We start from the raw sequence: 22,271 nt of genomic DNA on the forward strand, positions 1-22,271 counted from the left end.
CCCATCACCTTATACATAGTGACACTGCCTCCTCCAATGAAATCTCATGTACCAAACCGTTCATAGATCCTCCAGAACTGTACTCTACATGACTATTTCAGAAGCCCTTTACCTCATCCTAAAAACTTACAGATGGTCTGTGTGGACTGAACTTGTCACTTTGTGATGACAGTGGCTGCTCATGGCCTCAGCACTAGTACGATGGGAAAGATTTATAAGCTTATTTTTCATTTCCAGTGTTGTGGCAAGAGCTTTTGAGTAAAAAATATATCTTCTGGTGAAATAGACAATGTAAAGTAGACAAAGTAAATAGACAATTAAGTCTGGGGTTTATTAAGTAAATTTCATTACGTGGTAACATATGTCCTTTGAACATGCTGAGAAGTTATCATTAGGCCTCTATTATTGCTATTAATTTCTTTAATTGAATTCTATTATTTCTTTCTTTATGTAGCTTTAACTGTCAAGTAAGTCTCACAAAGAGATAATATCCTGTGAAAATACCCCCATTGGTACCAGTTTAAATTTCTAATTTCTTTGGAAAATCTCTGGATTATTATTGAAAGATGATGATCTTATAGCCTTCATCAAATCTTGTCTTTAAACTGCTAAATATCTGTTTGCTTTGACAGTTATGATATAATTGTCAAGCCTTTCACTGGAAACACACATTTATAAAGGTTTCTCTAAGAAGTGGGACCCAGAGCCTAAGACTCTGCACCAAATGTGCACAGGCCCGGGCAGAGCTGTAGCATCAGTCTTACCATTTTTTCTCTTGTCCTGGTCTCTATCCTTTCAGTGCTGCCTCCCTCCCCAAGTCTGTATGAATATTTTGGGACAAGCACATTAGCATTGTTGACTTGTATTAAGTTGAAATCAGCAATGTTTAGTTTTCCTTTGCATGAACTGCTGTTAAGTCTTATTTCTTCCATGTGATATTTCAGTTGCTTTTTCAAACCTAAGTCCACAGGTATCAGCTGGGGTTCTTAGACATTAAAAAAAATAAATAAATCAGAACCAACATATTTCTGGTTTTTTAAGCAGAAAAAGAGTATATTAAAAGGATTTTGGGGAGCTCACTGTCTGGTAGGGCCAGAGAACCAGACTCGGAGGCCATGCAGTCAATGCAGTTTCTTGTTTTTGTGACCCTGAACCTGAGTGAAGTTTGGTTGCGGTTCTAAATACTGTTTTGAAAAAAAGAGTATTCAGCTTCTGTATGGAAAGGTAGTTTCTGCCTGTCAACAAAACTCACAAAGTAGAGAATTTCCCAAACAGAAATGAGGATCAGAAGATGAGTGATCAGAAAGATTAACAATATCTACTACTCCACTTTAAAAGAGTTTGAAATGCACTCTAAAATTGATATGGAGCCTTTTGTTTGTTTGTTTTTGTTTTTAATGATAAACCTACAAGATTCTTTAGTATCTTCTTACGGTTTACTGTATAAAATTAACAGTTAATATTAAATATAAAGAAAACTTTGGACTTGCAAATAACTATTTTACATTTTTTTCAAAAAATTTATTTGTTTTATTTATTTTTGGCTGCACTGGATCTTCTTTGTGGTGCATAGGCTTCTCATTGCAGTGGCTTCTCTTGTTGCAGAGCACGGGCTGTAGGCACGCGGGCTTCAGTAGCTGTGGCTAGCTGGCGCTAGAGCGCAGGTTCATTAGTTGTGGTGCATAGTCTTCTCATTGCAGTGGCTTCTCTTGTTGCAGAGCACGGGCTGTAGGCACGCGGGCTTCAGTAGCTGTGGCTAGCTGGCGCTAGAGCGCAGGTTCATTAGTTGTGGTGCCCGGGCTTAGTTCCTCCGAGGCATGTGGGATCTTTCCAGACCAGGGATCGAACCCGTAGTCCCCTGCATTGGTAAGCGGATTCTTAACCACTGTGCCACCGGGGAAGCCCACAAATAACTTTTTAAATTAACTAATGAACACAATAAAATCATATCAAATTTAAAAAGGAAAATCATGCCTGTTAGGAAATTACTATTTTCAGAAATACTATTTTAGTATATTTGAGAATCTTTTAATGTTGTAATAGCATAAAATTTTAAGATATTAGATGCCCTAACATTAAAACAAGGTTACTCACAGTAGGGTCAATCAATTTTTACATGACCCTTACCTAGGGTTTGTTAAAATGCACGTTCTTAAACTCCAGTTCAAACATAGTCATTTATAATCAGAGTTAGGCCCCTAGATTATGGATTTTTTAGCAAAGCATCTGGGATATTTTATGCACAATAAAATTTAAGAACTGCTGTACTATATACTAGTTATCTTTTTTTTTTTTTAACATCTTTATTGAAGTATAATTGCCTTACAATGGTGTGTTAGCTTCTGCTTTATAACAAAGTGAATCAGTTATACATATACAATATGTTCCCATTTCTCTTCCCTCTTGCATCTCCCTCCCTCCCACCCTCCCCATCCCACCCCTCTAGATGGTCACAAAGCACCGAGCTGATCTCCCTGTGCTATGCGGCTGCTTCCCACTAGTTATCTATTTTACATTTGGTAGTGTATATATGTCCATGCCACACTCTTACCCTGTCACATCTCACCCCATCCCCTCCCCATATCCTCAAGTCCATTCTCTAGTAGGTCTGTGTCTTTATTCCCATCTTGCCACTAGGTTCTTCATGGCCTTTTTTTTTTTTCCCTTAGATTCCATATATATGTGTTAGCATACTGTATTTGTTTTTCTCTTTCTGACTTACTTCACTCTGTATGACAGACCCTAACTCCATCCACCTCATTACAAATACCTCCATTTCATTTCTTTTTATGGCTGAGTAATATTCCATTGTATATATGTGCCACATCTTCTTTATCCATTCATCTGTCGATGGACATTTAGGTTGCTTCCATGTCCTGGCTATTGTAAATAGAGCTGCAATGAACATTTTGGTACATGACTCTTTTTGACCTATGGTTTTCTCAGGGTATATGCCCAGTATTGGGATTGCTGGGTCGTATGGTAGTTCTATTTTTAGTTTTTTAAGGAACCTCCATACTGTTCTCCATAGTGGCTGTATCAATTTACATTCCCACCAACAGTGCAAGAGTGTTCCCTTTTCTCCACACCCTCTCCAGCATTTATTGTTTCTAGATTTTTTGATGATGGCCATTCTGACCGGCGTGAGATGATATCTCATTGTAGTTTTGATTTGCATTTCTCTAATGATTAAGGATGTTGAGCATTCTTTCATGTGTCTGTAGGCCATCTGTATATCTTCTTTGGAGAAATGTCTATTTAGGTCTTCTGCCAATTTTTGGATTGGGTTGTTCGTTTTTTTGTTATTGAGCTGCATGAGCTGCTTGTAAATCTTGGAGATTAATCCTTTGTCAGTTGCTTCATTTGCAAATATTTTCTCCCATTCTGAGGATTGTCTTTTGGTCTTGTTTATGGTTTCCTTTGCTGTGCAAAAGCTTTTAAGTTTCATTAGGTCCCATTTGTTTATTTGTGTTCTTATTTCCATTTCTCTGGGAGGTGGGTCAAAAAGAATCTTGCTGTGATGTATGTCATAGAGTGTTCTGCCTATGTTTTCCTCTAAGAGTTTGATAGTGTCTGCCCTTACACTTAGGTCTTTAATCCATTTTGAGTTTATTTTTGTGCATGGTGTCAGGGAGTGTTCTAATTTCATACTTATACATGTACCTGTCCAATTTTCCCAGCACCACTTATTGAAGAGGCTGTCTTTTCTCCACTGTATATGCTTGCCTCCTTTATCAAAGATATGTGTGTGGGTTTATCTCTGGGCTTTCTATCCTGTTCCATTGATCTATATTTCTGTTTTTGTGCCAGTACCAAACTGTCTTGATTACTGAAGCTTTGTAATATAGTCTGAAGTCAGGGAGCCTGATTCCCCCAGCTCCATTTTTCGTTCTCAAGATTGCTTTGGCTATTCGGGGTCTTTTGTGTTTCCATACAAATTGTGAAATTTTTTGTTCTAGTTCTGTGAAAAATGCCAGTGGTAGTTTGATAGGGATTGCATTGAATCTGTAGATTGCTTTGGGTAGTAAAGTCATTTTCACAATGTTGATTCTTCCAATCCAGGAACATGGTATATCTCTCCATCTATTTGTATCATCTTTAATTTCTTTCATCAGTGTCTTATAATTTTCTGCATACAGGTCTTTTGTCTCCTTAGGTAGGTTTATTCCTAGATATTTTATTCTTTTTGTTGCAATGGTAAACGGGAGTGTTTTCTTAATTTCACTTTCAGATTTTTCGTCATTAGTGTATAGAAATGCAAGAGATTTCTGTGCATTAATTTTGTATCCTGCTACTTTACCAAATTCATTGATTAGCTCTAGGAGTTTTCTGGTAGCATCTTTAGGATTCTCTATGTATAGTATCATGTCATCTGCAAACAGTGACAGCTTTATTTCTTCTTTTCCGATTTGGATTCCTTTTATTTCTTTGTCTTCTCTGATTGCTGTGGCTAACACTTCCAAAACTATGTTGAATAATAGTGGTGAGAGTGGGCAACCTTGTCTTGTTCCTGATCTTAGTGGAAATGGTTTCAGTTTTTCACCATTGAGGACAATGTTGGCTGTGGGTTTGTCATATATGGCCTTTATTATGTTGAGGAAAGTTCCCTCTATGCCTACTTTCTGCAGGGCTTTTATCATAAATGGGTGTTGAATTTTGTTGAAAGCTTTCTCTGCATCTATTGAGATGATCATATGGTTTTTCTCCTTCAATTTGTTAATATGGTGTATCACGTTGATTGATTTGCGTATATTGAAGAATCCTTGCATTCCTGAGATAAACCCCACTTGATCATGGTGTATGATCCTTTTAATGTGCTGTTGGATTCTGTTTGCTAGTATTTTGTTGAGGATTTTTGCATCTATGTCCATCAGTGATATTGGCCTGTAGTTTTCTTTCTTTGTGACGTCTTTGTCTGGTTTTGGTATCAGGGTGATGGTGGCCTCGTAGAATGAGTTTGGGAGTGTTCCTCCCTCTGCAATATTTTGGAAGAGTTTGAGAAGGATAGGTGTTAGCTCTTCTCTAAATGTTTGATAGAATTCACCTGTGAAGCCATCTGGTCCTGGGCTCTTGTTTGTTGGAAGGTTTTTAATCACAGTTTCAATTTCAGTGCTTGTGATTGGTCTGTTCATATTTTCTATTTCTTCCTGGTTCAGTCTTGGCAGTTTGTGCATTTCTAAGAATCTGTCCATTTCTTCCAGGTTGTCCATTTTATTGGCATATAGTTGCTTGTAGTAATCTCTCATGATCTTTTGTATTTCTGCAGTGTCAGTGGTTACTTCTCCTTTATCATTTCTAATTCTATTGATTTGAGTCTTCTCCCTTTTTCTCTTGATGAGTCTGGCTAATGGTTTATCAATTTTGTTTATCTTCTCAAAGAACCAGCTTTTAGTTTCATTGATTTTTGCTATTGTTTCCTTCATTTCCTTTTCATTTATTTCTGACCTGATCTTTATAATTTCTTTCCTTCTGCTGGCTTTGGGGTTTTTTTGTTCTTCTTTCTCTAATTGCTTCAGGTGCAAGGTTAGGTTGTTTATTCGAGATGTTTCCTGTTTCTTGAGGTAGGCTTGTATTGCTATAAACTTCCCTCTTAGCACTGCTTTTGCTGCGTCCCATAGGTTTTGGGTCGTCGTGTCTTCATTGTCATTTGTTTCTAGGTATTTTTTGATTTCCCCTTTGATTTCTTCAGTGATCACTTCGTTATTAAGCAGTGTATTGTGTAGCCTCCATGTGTTTGTATTTTTTACAGATCTTTTCCTGTAATTGATATCTAGTCTCATAACGTTGTGGTCGGAAAAGATACTTGATACGATTTCAATTTTCTTAAATTTACCAAGGCTTGATTTGTGACCCAAGATATGATCTATCCTGGAGGATGTTCCATGAGCACTTGAGAAAAATGTGTATTCTGTTGTTTTTGGGTGGAATGTCCTATAAATATCAATTAAGTCCATATTGTTTAATGTATCATTTAAAGCTTGTGTTTCCTTATTTATTTTCATTTTGGATGATCTGTCCATTGGTGAAAGTGGGGTGTTAAAGTCCCCTACTATGATTGTGTTGCTGTCGATTTCCCCTTTTATGGCTGTTAGTATTTGCCTTATGTATTGAGGTGCTCCTATGTTGGGTGCATAAATATTTACAATTGTTATACCTTCCTCTTGGATCGATCCCTTGATCATTATATAGTGTCCTTCTTTGTCTCTTGTAATAGTCTTTATTTTAAAGTCTATTTTGTCTGATATGAGAATTGCTACTCCAGCTTTCTTTTGATTTCCATTTGCATGGAATATCTTTTTCCATCCCCTCACTTTCAGTCTGTATGTGTCTCTAGGTCTGAAGTGGGTCTCTTGTAGACAGCATATATATGGGTCTTGTTTTTGTATCCATTCAGCCAGCCTGTGTCTTTTGGTGGGAGCATTTAATCCATTTACATTCAAGGTAATTATCGATATGTATGTTCCTATTCCCATTTTCTTAAATGTTTTGGGTTTGTTATTGTAGGTGTTTTCCTTCTCTTGTGTTTCTTGCCTAGAGAAGTTCCCTTAGCATTTGTTGTAAAGCTGGTTTGGTGGTGCTGAACTCTCTCAGCTTTTGCTTGTCTGTAAAGGTTTTAATTTCTCCATCACATCTGAATGAGATCCTTGCTGGGTAGAGTAATCTTGGTTGTAGGTTTTTCTCCTTCATCACTTTAAGTATATCCTGCCATTCCCTTCTGGCTTGCAGAGTTTCTGCTGAAAGATCAGATGTTAACCTTATGGGGATTCCCTTGTGTGTTATTTGCTGTTTTTCCCTTGCTGCCTTTAATATGTTTTCCTTATATTTAATTTTTGACAGTTTGATTAATATGTGTCTTGGCGTGTTTCTCCTTGGGTTTATCCTGTATGGGACTCTCTGTGCTTCCAGGACTTGATTAACTATTTCCTTTCCCATATTAGGGAAGTTTTCAACTATAATCTCTTCAAATATTTTCTCAGTCCCTTTCTTTTTCTCTTCTTCTTCTGGGACCCCTATAATTCGAATGTTGGTGCGTTTAATGTTGTCCCAGAGGTCTCTGAGACTGTCCTCAGTTCTTTTCATTCTTTTTTCTTTATCCTGCTCTGCAGTAGTTATTTCCACCATTTTATCTTCCAGGTCACTTATCCTTTCTTCTGCCTCAGTTATTCTGCTATTGATCCCATCTAGAGTATTTTTAATTTCATTTATTGTGTTTTTCATCATTGCTTGGTTCCTCTTTAGTTCTTCTACGTCCTTGTTAAATGTTTCTTGCATTTTGTCTATTCTATTTCCAAGATTTTGGATCATCCTTACTATCATTATTCTGAATTCTTTTTCAGGTAGACTACCTATTTCCTCTTCATTTGTTAAATCTGGAGTGTTTTGACCCTGCTCCTTCATCTGCTGTGTGTTTTTCTGTCGTCTCATTTTGCTTATCTTACTGTGTTTGGGGTCTCCTTTTCACAGGCTGCAGGTTCCTAGTTCCCATTGTTTTTGGTATCTGTCCCCAGTGGCTAAGGTTGGTTCAGTGGGTTGTGTAGGCTTCCTGGTGGAGGGAACTAGTGCCTGAGTTCTGGTGGATGAGGCTGGATCTTGTCTTTCTGGTGGGCACGTCCACGTCTGGTGGTGTATTTTGGGGTGTCTGTGGCCTTATTATGATTTTAGGCAGCCTCTCTGCTAATGGATGGGGCTGTGTTCCTGTCTTGCTAGTTGTTTGGCATAGGGTGTCCAGCACTGTAGCTTGCTGGTCGTTGAGTGAAGCTGGGTCTTGATGTTGAGATGGTGATCTCTGAGAGATTTTCGCCATTTGGTATTACGTGGAGCTGGGAGGTCTCTTGTGGACCAGTGTCCTGAAGTTGGCTCTCCCACCTCAGAGGCACGGCCCTGATGCCTGGCTGGAGCACCAAGAGCCTTTCGTCCACACGGCTCAGAGTAAAAGGGAGAAAAAATAGAAAGAAAGAAAGAAGGAGGCTATAATATAGTGAAGTAAAATAAAGCTATTATAAAGCAGAGCTATACAGACAAAATCTCACCCAGAAGCATATACATATACACTCACAAAAAAAAAAAGGAAAAGGGGAAAAATTAATATATCCTGCTCCCAAAGTCCACCTCCTGAATTTGGGATGATTCGTTGTCTATTCAGGTATTCAACAGATGCAGGCACATCAAGTTGTTTGTGGAGTTTTAATCCGCTGCTTCTGAGGCTGCTGGGAGAGATTTCCCCTTCTCGTCTCTGTTCGCACACCTCCTGGGGATCAGCTTTGGATTTGGACCCGCCTCTGCGTGTAGGTCGCCTGAGGGCGTCTATTCCCCGCCCAGACAGGACGGGGTTAAAGGAGCAGCTGCTTCGGGGGCTCTGGCTCACCCAGGCCGCGGGGAGGGAGGGGTACGGAGGAGGCGGGGTGAGCCTGCAGCGTCAGAGGCCGGCGTGACGTTGCACCAGCCTGAGGCGCGCCGTGCGTTCTCCCGGGGAAGTTGTCCCCGGATCGCGGGAGCCTGGCGATGGCGGGCTGCACAGGCTCCCGGGAGGGGCGGTGTGGAGAGTGACCTGTGCTCGCACACAGGCTTTTTGGAGGCGGCAGCCGCAGCCCCAGCGTCTCACGCCCATCTCTGGTGCCCGCGCTGATCGCTGCGGCTCGCGCCCGTCTGTGGAGCTTGTTTAGGCGGCGCTCTGAATCCCCTCTCCCTGCGCGCCGTGAAACAAAGAGGCAAGAAAAAGTCTCTTGCCTCTTCGGCAGCTGCAGACTTTTTCCCGGACTCCCTACCAGCCAGCTGTGGTGCGCTAACCCCTTCAGGCTGTGTTCACGCTGCCAGCCCCAGTCCTCTCCCTGCGATCCGACCGAAGCCCAAGCCTCAGTTCCCAGCCCCGCCCGCCCCGGCGGGCGAGCAGACAAGCCTCTCGGGCTGGTGAGTGCTGCTCGGCGCCGAGCCTCTGTGCGGGAATCTCTCCGCTTTGCCCTCCGCACCCCTGTGGCTGCGCTCTCTTCCGTGGCTCCGAAGCTTCCCCCCTCTGCCACCCGCAGTCTCTGCCCACGAAGGGGCTTCCTAGTGCATGGAAATCTTTCCTCCTTCACAGCTCCCTCCCACTGGTGCAGGTGCCGTCCCTATTCTTTTGTCTCTGTTATTTCTTTTCTCTTTTGCCCTACCCAAGTACGGGGGGAGTTTCTTGCCTGTTTAGAGGTCGGACGTTTTCTGTCAGCGCTCAGTGGGTGTTCTGTAGGAGCAGTTCCACGTGTAGATGTATTTCTACTGTATCTGTGGGAAGGAAGGTGATCTCCGCGTCTTACTCTTCCGCCATCTTCTCTCCAGCCTCTATACTAGTTATCTTTTACCTAACATTTTTGATAATTTCTTTCCCAAATTGCTGCTATAGTTAAACCCAGGCATCTTTGTAACTGCTGTACTCTTATTTTGAAAACAATACAAGGGCAAATTGGTGCCTATTTTATATACTTTTTAACATTTAATTTAATTTTTTGAGTAGGTAGTACATTCACATGGTTCAAAAAATCAAAACATTATAAAAAGATACACAGTTATTATTTTTCCTCTCACTCTTGCTTTCATCCTTTTTATCACTGTTATTAGTTTATTGTGCATGCTGTTGGCATTTTTATAGATACAGTTTTATTTTCTCTTTTCTCTTTCACAAAATATAGCAAACCATACACTGTTCTGTGCCTTGCTTTTGTCATTTAATATTTCCTGAAGATTTTTTCATATTTGTGATGTATGCATTACCACTCCTTAAATATTTTTTTTTTTTAAGATTGATTGATTGATTGCCATGTTGGGTCTTCGTTTCTGTGCTAGGGCTTTCTCTAGTTGCGGCAAGCGGGGGCCACTCTTCATTGTGGTGTGCGGGCCTCTCACTATCGTGGCCTCTCTTGTTGCAGAGCACAGGCTCCAGACGCGCAGGCTCAGTAATTGTGGCTCACGGGCCTAGTTGCTCTGCGGCATGTGGGATCTTCCAGACCAGGCCGCGAATCCGTGTCCCCTGAATTAGCAGGCAGATTCTCAACCACTGCGCCACCAGGGAAGCCCTCCTTAAATATTTTTAACTCTATTTTTTAGCTAAAAGGTTTTCTCTGTTATTAAATTACTGATATTTGATAATACTTCACAATGTATTACAGTATTTAAAAAAATATTGTTAAGGAGTAGATGATCCAGTTAAGAAAGCTGAAGTTCCAAAGAACCTGGTTAGTTTTGTTTTTTAGGAAACCGAGGTCTTTCTTTTATGAAGGAGGGAGTATTAAACTATACGACAAACAAACGAAAGCAGGACTTAGACAAGAAATTGAGAACATGTTTGAATATTTTCTATTTTTTAATAATAAAATCTGCAAATGGGAACAATTTACAGTGTTATACAAAAATAAAAACTGCTTTTATTTCAATGTTCTGTTTGAAACAATAATGTACAATTTTGTTTTTCTGATTATTATTATTAAAATCAAGATTCTTTGAATTGCACCTACTGATTCTATAAGTTGCAATATTTGAAACTGACATTTTTGTAGATAAAGAAATGATTGAGTATTGGCAACTTTGAATGGTTCAACCTAATAATAACATAGGTTTTTATATTCAGATCTGAGACAAAGTTTCGGTGATAGGGATTGTCAGGCAGAGGGCTCACTGAAAGGCATTTCAGTCACAACATAACCTTGGCTGCCTGTGCTTCAAGTGGAAAAACAAAACAAAGGAACGAAGGCTTAAAGGAGCAATAACAACCCACCCTATTTCTCACTTCAGTGTCTGTCAACTCTAATCAGATTTCACCATTTCGTGTTTAGGTCAAAGGCAGATTATAGAAAGATAAATTATGGAGGATGGACTGTTTCATAGGTGTTTGTACTCATGCTGAAGTACACATATATGTGCATTTGAGGCTTTAAAAGACCCAGGTTTTTGTTTGTTTGTTTGTTTGTTCACCCCCATTTCTCATTTTTTTTAAGCACTCAGCTATGTCTCCTACTGCTACAGCTTGCAAACCCTCCCAGGTACTTTGCATATCACTTCCTTATTACTGATGCCATTTTTTAGGAGTTCATCAAACATTTGAGACGTGTAAATTTTGGCTTCCTACTTAAATGATAAATACTTCTTGGAACCAATGCTCCGTATCTTCTAGTTTTCTTTCTCCTTCCCTCCCTCCCTCCTTTTCTTTTCTTTCTTACTTTCTTTCTTGCCATTCCCATCACTACCTGGTACAAAGGTGTGCATATAGTGAAAAATCAAGAGCTGTTGCTTGAATAAAGATATCAATTTCAAGTAAGATTGAAGGTTTTAGATGGGCAGTTTGTAACTTTGGGAACGTTTAAACCACTGTGTAATGATATTGCCCTTCATAACAGAGCTAGGATCAGCAGGTGTGTTTCACAATAACTATTTACAAAATAAACGCAATGGTGTTAATGTTGATATCTCATATTTTCTAAATTTTCATATCTCTTTTGATGTTTGGCAATTCTGTAAAATGTTCCTATAATCCCATATATGTGAGTATATAGCAAAATGCTCACTTTTTGACATGTATGTTTGACTTAAACCACTCTTTCTACTAATTTCAGTTTATTTTGAGAGTTTTGAGCATGTTGTAAGATGCTTTCAATTTTTTCTCTCAACTTTTAAATGAAGTGCTACATGAAGAAAACAACATGTTTCCTCTCTTTGTTTAGAGATCAACTTTTACTTTCTCTAGACCTATGCTGTTCAATAGGTAGCTATTTAAAATTAAATTAAATTAAATAAAAATTCACTTCCTCAGTTCCAGTAGCCACATCTCAAGCACCACTCTAGAGCATCATGTATGTCTTTACTTAAAACAGAATACTGTATTTAATGAACTACCAGATGTATTTCAGATGCTTTCATTTAATTATCCCTTTCTTAATGTCTTCATCTCAGATGATCTTTACACATTATCTTCTCTTTCTCAGTAACAAAAGTACAAGATGGCAAAGATAGCTTTTTTGTTAGTTTGGCTCTTATGGCTTTTATCCTTCTCTTATTGATAGTTTGGCTTTGCAATTTCAAGCTTGCCACATATTTAAAAGAAGAACTTTAAAATGGCATTAAAATTGGGAAACATTTTGAAAATGGTAAACCATTTTCAAGTCAATATTACTGTACCTGTACCAAGTCAATATTACTCCAGGGTAAAAAGACAATTAAAACAGATACAAACTCTCCTGGATCTTCAAGTCTGGGTGTGTCCCTTATTTTTTTCCATACTATTGTATCTATAGATAATTACAGACACTTTCATGTTCAGTCTTGTGGCAAACATATTTCCTAAATATGATTATGTTATTTAGAAATGACGCAAGCATATGTATCTGAGACATTCCTCTTTAATAAATTCTTTCCAACTTAACAATGAATGACTGTATTGTTTTGGAAATGAGTGCTCTAAAATTTCTCCATCTTTAAAGGAATTCCTCTTGTTTTGAAATAGCTACTTAAAGGCAGGAACAATTTGTCAGAGAGTCATTGGGTGGAGTATAAGTGACTAGTTTTACCTATTCTTTATATTACTGTAAGTAATATTTTAAAAATAGCTCTTTTACTTTAGTCTCAGTTTATTTCGTGCTTCCAGTAACTTGATCTCTGCCTCCTCTCCTGTAATTAACTCCACATTAGTTTTCCCCTTTCTCTGGGACATCAGTCTTGCCTTACTCTCAGCTCTATTCACAGCTACTTTACAATCCAAGGTACTTAATAAAGTCTTCCTACTCCAACTTTCAACTTACATTTTCCTCTGTTAAACCCCTGCTGTACTTCCTAAAGCCTTACTAACTTGTCTGGTTCTGCTGTAGACCCTTCAGTTGGGATCTAGGTTTTGTTCTCTCACCATCCTACCACATTGAATATATCAGTCCATCTCTGTTGTTGACCCTCTGACCCAGGCAGGATGATTCATTTCATCTTTCCTCCAACCTACTATAAAAAAAACAAACAACAACAACAACCAAACCTGCCTCATCTACTCCCTTGCCCAGATTTTGTTCCTGATAATCAAGACCAAATTGACTCCTGCTCACCTGGGAAGGGAGGTTGGTATTTTCTCCAAAGTATCTAATGTTTTTGAGAGATCATGACTTCTGCCTCATATTCCAGTCTTTGTGGATGGATGCCCACTACTTATTAATATATATCCCTCGTGTGCATTTCCTGGATGATTTTCTACCCATTCTTCTACTTCCTACTGTTTGGACCTCCACTGACTACTTTTGTAGGGCTCTCAACACCAGCTATAATGAGTAAAGTCAGAAATAGAAAATTACTTACCAAGAAGATATCAGCTTGAACAGATGATAGTAAAAGATGTAGCTCACTGATTATAAGCACTACTTTAGAAGACCCATTTCTGCACACTCCCTGTAGCATGATCAGTATTCAAGCTTTTTCATAAACTTCACATGAGTGGCTGTAGGAAGGCAAAAGTAATTTGATGTCCTGCTGTTTCACGTTCAGGTTTGATATGAATGGGGATATGGAAATTTTATAGCAGTAAAGACAGTTTGCTGCTTTTATCATAGCTCTTTTGGCCAGTATGAATCTTGATATTAACACTTTCAGCTTCCTTTAAGATATATAACAAGTTCATTGGAAGATATACTATAAAAGATATAATTCATATTATAAGTAACAGTAGAGATGATAGTCTGACTGCACATTTCACTCTTTTTAAAGGATCGTTTTTCCATTTTAGTTTCTTCATGCATACCACCTACATGCGTCTACCACCTCCATCAACCTCCACCTTCTTGAACAATAGGCTTGAACACTTATAGAGCTACCCAGTCCTAACGACAGGGGAAAAAGCCTCACTGTCTTTGAATTTCACTTTATAATATTTATTTTAAAATAAAAAGGAATGTTATAATATTTATCAGATGCATAATAAGGTTGCCACATCAGCAATAAATAAATAACGTAGAGTCAATTTGTAACATATAGTCAGCATCCTAAGGTAGGGATTGCGGTGATTGCAACATGTTTATTACATACAGTGCAGAGAAAAAGTGACCATAACAACATTCTGACTTGTAACTCCTCTTCTACATCTAGGAAAAATTATGCTTCTGAGCTGTCATGTAATTTATATTGATACCAATCACATTGGAAGAGCATGAATTGTATGTTACTGTTTCTGAGCAATAAGTGAATATTCGGTTTCCAGCTTGCTCACATGGGTTGTCTCATGCTTTGTCTCTTCCTATTGATAATCCCATCATCTAGTTTTGTGTCTGCATCTGTCTAAGAAGCAAAGAAAAGGGGCACTGAGGTTGCATCTCCCAACCCCAGCGTAGGGCGCTCTCTCCCATGTTCTCACTTTTCCCCTCTCTTTAATGGGTTTCACTTTGTCATTCATTTTTTAGACTGTGGGCGTCCCCTCCACCCTTAGATCTGTAGTAAATACCGACTTCTTAATTTTGCCATCACTCCTTCCAAAGGAGAGTGGTATATTTGTAACAGGACATGGGACCAAAAGAGAGAGAAGTTATTGTTTTAGTTAAGTGTCCAGAGAGCCCCTGGTGCTTTCTGAGCACTTGCTCGATAAATTGCCTCACTCAACAGTGAGCTCTGTGTTAGATCTTGTTATCTTACAACTGGACTAGGAAAGCTTTACACTTATGTCTGTGGATGCCTGGAAATCTGCAACTGATCCTTGGCCAAGGTAAGGATGAGATGTATTAATTAGTGATAGGTAATGTGATGTTAAAAGTTCAAACTTCCTGGAGGCGCCGGGTGCACGCTTGTCTACACTGTATAGAAACATTTATATTGATGTTTTGTACCTGTTTTAATTGGTTACACAGCCTGGCTCTTTTTACCTGAGTAGCAGGTTATGAAAGACCCTGAGCTCTACCCTGAGTAAATTTTCCCTGAGTTCCCTTGAAATCAAGGTACTTGGTACATAACATGGCAGTTTATACTGTGAAAACAAAGTACATTCTATGTGACTGAGAAAGGACCCTGGGGCTGGAAGCCCTGGACAATTGCCTACATGTTCTTCTGTTGTACCACATCCTTTACTTTTAACAAAGTCTTATGTAAGTACACCTGGAGGAGTTTTGTGTGTTTTGCAGTTATCTGATCCTATGTAATAAATGCAAGCACACTCTGTAGGGTTCTTTTAAGAAAAGAAAAAAAGCCCACAGAACTACTTTTCCAGTCACTGACATTTGAAGTACAGACGTCCATTGGAGATATGGCAGCTTTGGTTGCAGACCATTGCAATAAAGCGGGTCACATACTTTTTGGTTTCCCAGTATGTATAAATTTATGTTTACATTACATTGTAGTCTATTAAGTAGTATTATGTCTAAAAAATCTACATACCTTAATTTAAAACTACTTTATTACATCATCTGAGCCTTCAGCAAGTCCTAATCTTTTTCCAGTAGTAACATCAAAGATCACTGATCACAGATCATCATAGCAAATATAATAGTAATGAAAAAGTTTGGAATATTGCAAGAATTACCAAAATGTTACACAGAGACACAAAGTCAGAAAAAAATGCTGCCTACAGACTTGCTCAAAGCAGGGTTGCCGCAAACCTTCAATTTATAAAAAACAAACAAAAAAACCCAATATCTGCAAAGAGCAATAAAGCGAAGCCCAATAGAATGATGTATGCATTAGTCACTTGTGTATGAACACTGGCATCAAAAGATTTTTTTCACTCAGAAAAGGGTGGTATTTTTTGCAGACTATATTTACTTCTCACTTTGCTTTTTTTTACTATTTGCAATATGACAATTATATCATGATTTTCAAGTTAAACACACAAACACACATATGAATACCTTAGCATATATATTAAAATAGTGTGTGGGGGTTTCCCTGGTGGCGCAGTGGTTGAGAGTCTGCCTGCCAATGCAGGGGACATGGGTTCGAGCACTGGTCTGGGAGGATCCCACATGCCGCGGAGCGGCTGGGCCCGTGAGCCACAACTACTGAGCCTGCGCGTCTGGAGCCTGTGCTCCGCAACAAGAGAGGCCGCGATAGTGAGAGGCCCGCGCACCGCAATGAAGAGTGGCCCCTGCTCACCGCAACTAGAGAAAGCCCTCACACAGAAACGAAGACCCAACACAGCTTAAAAATAAATAAATAAATTTTAAAAAAAATTTAAAAAAAAAAGTGTGTGTATATATGACAAATGTGATATAGTAGTTTCTGGGGTCAGAATCCTAGTTCTAACATTTACAGGTTGTGAAATCTTAGTCACTTCGTGTTGTCTCTGCCTCAGTTTCCTCATCTGTAAAATGTGGGTAGTAACAATTGTGATTAAATCAGTCAATGCATGTCTCACAATAAATGGTCAGTTAGTGTTAGCTATTATTGTTACTAATATTATTGATTCTATTATTATGATTACATAAGGTATGAAATGGAAAATAATATATTGAAAAGGAATTGGAACTATTCTCCATAAATTTTGCACACCAGGAGTAACTTTTAGAACCACATAACTCTCACTTTTTAACATTTGTATTCAACAATTTCAAGTTCATTATCATAATAATAGCACAAAAGTCAGTGTGTAAATATATTCTTTCAATTGTGAATCTCCTTATTCCTTGATTATGTAGAATTCTATTTGATAAAGAATGCTGTGAACTATAAGATATTGTGCAAAGGTTAGTGTTACTATTTTTTTTAACATCTTTATTGGAGTATAATTGCTTTACAATGCTGTGTTAGTTTCTGCTTTATAACAAAGTGAATCAGCTATACATATGCATATACCCCCATATCCCCTCCCTCTTGCGTCTCCCTCCCACCCTCCCTATCCCACCCTTCTAGCTGGTCACAAAGCACGGAGCCCATCTCCCTGTGCTATATACGGCTGCTTCCCACTAGCTATCTATTTTACATTTGGTAGTATATATAAGTCCATGCCACTCTCTCGACCCAGCAGTCCCACTACTGGGCATATACCCTGAGAAAACCATAATTCAAAAAGAGTCATGTACCACAATGTTCACTGCAGCTCTATTTACAATAGCCAGGACATGGAAGCAACCTAAGTGTCCATCGACAGATGAATGGATAAAGAAGATGTGGCACATATATACAATGGAATATTAGTCAGCCATAAAAAGAAACGAAATTGAGTTATTTGTAGTGAGTTGGATGGGCCTAGAGTCTGTCATACAGAGTGAGGTAAGTCAGAAAGAGAAAAACAAATACCATATGCTAACACATATATATGGAATCTAAAAAAAAAAAAAAAGGTTCTGAAGAACCTAGGGGCAGGACAGGAATAAAGATGCAGACGTAGAGAATGGACTTGAGGACACGGGGAGTGGGAAGGGTAAGCTGGCATGAAGGTTAGTGTTACTATTAATTTGAGTCTAGTCATTGGTTTCAGTGTAAAATGATTAAAATCTATTAAGAACTAGTTATCTTCTATAGCACATCATTTGAGTAGAGCAAAGATTAGGAAATGGTGCTGAAACTACTGCAATGTGATAATCACTGAGCCTGGACTGGTTCAACATCTTGATGTTTCGATTTCTTGATAAATCAGTCTCTAAGGTTCAGTTCTTTCACACAGTGTGAGGCTACTTACTTGTTCAAAGTACATCACTTTTGTCCTCCAGTTTTCATATTGGCTTCCTGTCAGGGTTTGCACTGATTTTAAAGTTTTATTGTTGACATTTAAAGCACTTAATAGCCTGATACCTTCTCATATTAATGATTTGCTTATCCCCATGGGACAAGGAAAACATTTTGAGATCTTCTTCTGCTAGCTGGATGTCAGTCTTAAATGTCACCTTGAGATTCAGAGTGCAAAGCCTTTTTGTGTTTTACTCATGTTCTTCTCGAGATCAGATAAGATGTTAGAAAGAAAATAACGTGTCTTTTCTAAAGGTCAGTGGGGCATCATGGAAAAATATATCGAGAACTTGATTTATCAAATTAGTGTATATTTTCAGATTTGTGACACATCAAATTCCCCAGAAATGTTACAATAAAAAATTAAATCTATGAAATGTGGAAATTATTGGAATAATATTCTTATTTTTTAAACTTGGGAAACAAATGCTGTGTTCCTGAGTGAAAGAGTATTTTACTTGTTCTTATCTATGACAGTAAAAATTGTAATTTTATTTTTAAAGTTAGTCTCTTAAGGTACAATTTTTTAATATTCTAAGATATTTGTGATAAATTTTATAAATGGAAAACTTTAAAATCTTTTATAATCAATTATAAATAGATTTTTTTGGATTTAATGTTTAATTATGAAGACTAGGTTATGCTATGTGTTTGTGTTAGATAGCTTTGGTTAATTATTAATGCCAAGAGTACTCTAATTTTGGGGGTAGAAAATAACTGTTACATGTGAGTATAAAGTGTTAAAACATAATATAGAAAATTAACTGTGTATGACTGCATATAGCCATATAGTATATAAAAACATATAGTATTAATTCATGCTCTAGGCAAACCAATTTTTATGTCCTAGTGTAGGCTCTAGAAGAAATCTCCTCTATCACTTACCTACTTATCTATCTATTAGTTTGTTTTGTATCTCGGTCCAGTGCCTTGTCTGTCGTTTGCCATGTTGACATTTGATACTTGATAACGTACTATACATCTAACCCTCTCTGCACATAAGGTAGAGTACAGAAAGTATTTTGAAAATTGAGTGCTAGATAAATGTGACATATCACCATAATTTCACCATTTTTATTTCTACGAAGGAACATTTTGCCTATGAAAGCAACCTGACTTCAGAAGGTTTCCTTCCTACTTTGCCCTCTCTCTCACATCCTGTCTTTCTTCCTGTAGCTGTGTAATGGGATTCCTTCTTGTAGACATGGCAAAAGAAAAACTTTGAAAAACTTTAATATAGTGAAAATAAAACAGAATATCCCTCCTAGGACATTTTAAGTGAGGTCCTTTGCGGCTAGCTCAAATTAAAACATGTAAGGTGAAAGACAAACTGTGTATTTATGGTTAAAAGATCTTCTTAAACTGTATGTAACCAAAAGCCCCCAAATATATACTTTTTATTATTTGAAATTCAATTTCTATTTTCTCATAATATGAATGACTTGATTTATAAAACAACGGGTTAGCCAATTTTTAACACAATTCATGCTATAATTTTCTTATGTTTGCAGATAAGTTTTATAGTATATGAGGAAAATATGTTTAACATATCTGACACTTTGGAATCCATTATCACTGAGAGATTTACTATGAACCACTTCATGACATAATATGTAAAATACAAATGTTTCACATTGTTGATGCTGATTTAATGATGATATTGACAGTTTTGTGACTAAATCCCTAAGCAGAGGAAATACTGAAAATTTGATTTTTAGCAGGTTCTGTCTTTCTTTAAAATGCAACCCATGGGCTCAGCTATACAATTCAGTTTTAGAATATATTATAAATATTAATACAATATGCAACATATTTTGGCCTTTGGCTTTCTGTAATTATTCAGTTTAGCTGCCTCAACATTCTCATTTTGTCCTCCTTGGAGGGCAATTTCTTTTTATATATTCTAACATTATTTTTATTATGTTTGAAGTTATATTCATTAGATTATTATTTGGGGGTTAAACCATATAAAATTGTAGATATTTGATAGTTTTTGACCTACAGATACATTATCTTGAGATTTAAAAAAAAAACCATGTACCAAAAAGGCAGATTTTTAAAAAGCCTTTAATCCTTGATGGATGGCCAAACTTTAAATAAAAAATTATCTTCCTATATTAAAATGTATTATATAATACATAATAAAGATAAATGTACTTAAAACATTATCATATTAAATTAATTTATAGTACATTATTTATAATTTACAGTATAAAATTTATTCTCCATAAATATGCAATACTCCTTTTCTAAGTTTCACATTTTGACCACTTTTTCCTAGCAGCATATGACTTTGACTCTGTATTTTTTAGAACACAGATAAGAAATTTAAATCTCAGACTTGAGATTTTCTGTACTTTGTAAGATCTGTACTGTAAGATTCTCTAAGAAGAAGCAGACTTCCTTGTTTCCCATCTTAATTTCTGACCTACAAATAGAGCTTATGTGTTTTCTGTTAATATAATAAATACCATTAGTTCCCAAAACTCTTCAGTAATAATTTCTTATGAAACTCAAGTTTCTTGGAAATTATCTAGATATATTGCTTCCCCTGGGAAACTCCTTCAGGCTTCCATAACTGCACCTAATCAATTTTCAGGTCTTCCATAACTATCAACCAAATTAGGGGCAATTGGCTTTTTCTGAGGTATGGTTGCAGTCATCAGATTGGGTCTTATACATTTAGGTGTTAAGAACCTTAAATCTATTTGGTTCTTAAATAGGTACTCTAGACAGAAACAAATAATAAGCTTATTATAAAAATAAATGTAAAACATGTTTTACTAAAGATTTGGGTTAAACTGCAGACCTATTTATAAGCAAAGTATACAACTCTGAGGACAGTTTATCAGCTCAGAAACCAGTAAGGTTACACTCTTGACATGTAAGAGTGGGAGGGGCTACTTCTGTTAATTTCATGTTGATTTTGTCTTCTTTTTATTTCCAATTTTGTTTTTATTGGTGCCTGTGCTAATTGAAATAACTGTCATCGCTTGCCCTAATAATCATACCCATTATTCCTCTCTCCATACTCCGAAGTCCAGTTACTAATATTATAGGCTTTGTTCTTGACACTCACATTCTCCTGGAAGATGGGAAAAGGCAAGCTTGTCTGTGGTCTATAATCATGTTTCTGCTCCCCTGCTCTGTCCCCCACCTTCAGCCTCACTTTCACCCCCAGGTTTCTGCACTGTTGATTTCAATGTTAGAGGATAGTTTTCTGGGGGTTTTTTTGGTTGTTTTTTTTTTTTTCTCATTTGGTGGACACTGAAGAAAAAGTTCTGACTTGGTTTTTTTTTTAAGGCTCTGAAAAAGTAGATTTTTACATTGACAAATTAAAATATTCTAAGAACTAGTGTGGAGGGAATGTGAATGACTCCACCCTGTAGGACAAATCACCCTGTAGGATAATAAACTTTTTTTTGCCTCCTTGTCTCGTCTCTTCCTCTCTTTTTTTGAGTCAATCACCAATACGTCTGTTTGGGCTGCTATAATAAAATTTCATAGACTGGGTGGCTTAAGCAACAGACATTTATTTTTCATGTTCTGGAGGCTGGGAAGTCCAAGATCAAGGAGCCAGCAGATTTGGTGGATTTGGTGTCTGGTGAGAGTCCACTTCCTGGATCATAGGTGGCTATCTTCTCATGTGTTCTCACGTGGGAGAAGGGGGGAGAGGGCTCTCTGGGATTCTTTTATAAGAGCACTAATCTCATTCATGAAGGATCCACTTAATAACCTCCCAAAGGCCCCCCATCTCATAATACCATCATTTGGTTAGGATTTCAACAGATACATTTTGAGGGAGATATAAGCATTCAGTCCATTACACCAATTAAATTAAATTTAAAGTCATTGACTTTTTAAAAATATTTTTATTTATTTACTTATTTTTGGCTGCATTGTGTCTTTGTTGCTGCACGGGCTTTCTCTAGTTGCAACAAGAGGGGGCTACTCTTCCTTGTGGTGCGTGGGTTTCTCATCACGGTGGCTTCTCTTGTTGCAGAGCACTGGCTCTAGGCTCACGGGCTTCAGTAGTTGTGGCACACGGGCTCAGTAGTTGTGGCTCGCAGGTTCTAGAGCGCAGGCTCAGTAGTTGTGGTGCACGGGCTTAGTTGCTCCGTGGCATGGGGGAATCTTCCCAGACCATGGATCGAACCCATGTCCTCTGCATTGGCTGGCGGATTCTTAACCACTGCATCACCAGGGAAGTCCTAAAATCATTGACTTTTATTCAGCTGCAGGACTAGTGAGTCTTCAGAACTGGACATACGTTGTTTCAAAGAACCTGGTCTAAGTCTTATTGAGCATATAGGATTATATGAGTGGTAAAAACTGAGGAAAACGAAGGAAGAAGTAACTAAATCAATTTGGAGAACTGGGGAGTAATCAAAAAGGTACATTTCAGCTGCACTTTGAAAAATAAGTCATATTTTGCCACGTGGAGTGGAGGAGTAGGGAAGTGGTTTCTAGGAGAGGGGATGCCACGTGTGCAAAGGCACAGAAGCATGAAAGATCATGGCCCATTAGGGAACAAAAGGCATGGTGTTGGAGAGGCCGATGATGAAAGAATCGGGAATTAGAGGTGGAAGCATTTTGGGTCATATGTGCTTTGTTTAATTTCTATCTTGAGG

At 37.9% G+C, this 22,271-nt stretch overlaps 1 long non-coding RNA gene across 9 annotated transcripts in view; it reads left to right on the forward strand.

Moving 5' to 3' along the window:
• LOC309642019 overlaps positions 1–22,271 on the forward strand; it is a 168,856-nt gene that overhangs the window by 39,096 nt on the left and 107,489 nt on the right. The gene's annotated exons all lie outside the window — the stretch shown is intronic.

The sequence above is a fragment of the Balaenoptera physalus genome (assembly GCF_965194825.1).
Source record: "Balaenoptera physalus genome assembly, chromosome: 13".
NCBI classification, from domain to species: domain Eukaryota; kingdom Metazoa; phylum Chordata; class Mammalia; order Artiodactyla; family Balaenopteridae; genus Balaenoptera; species Balaenoptera physalus.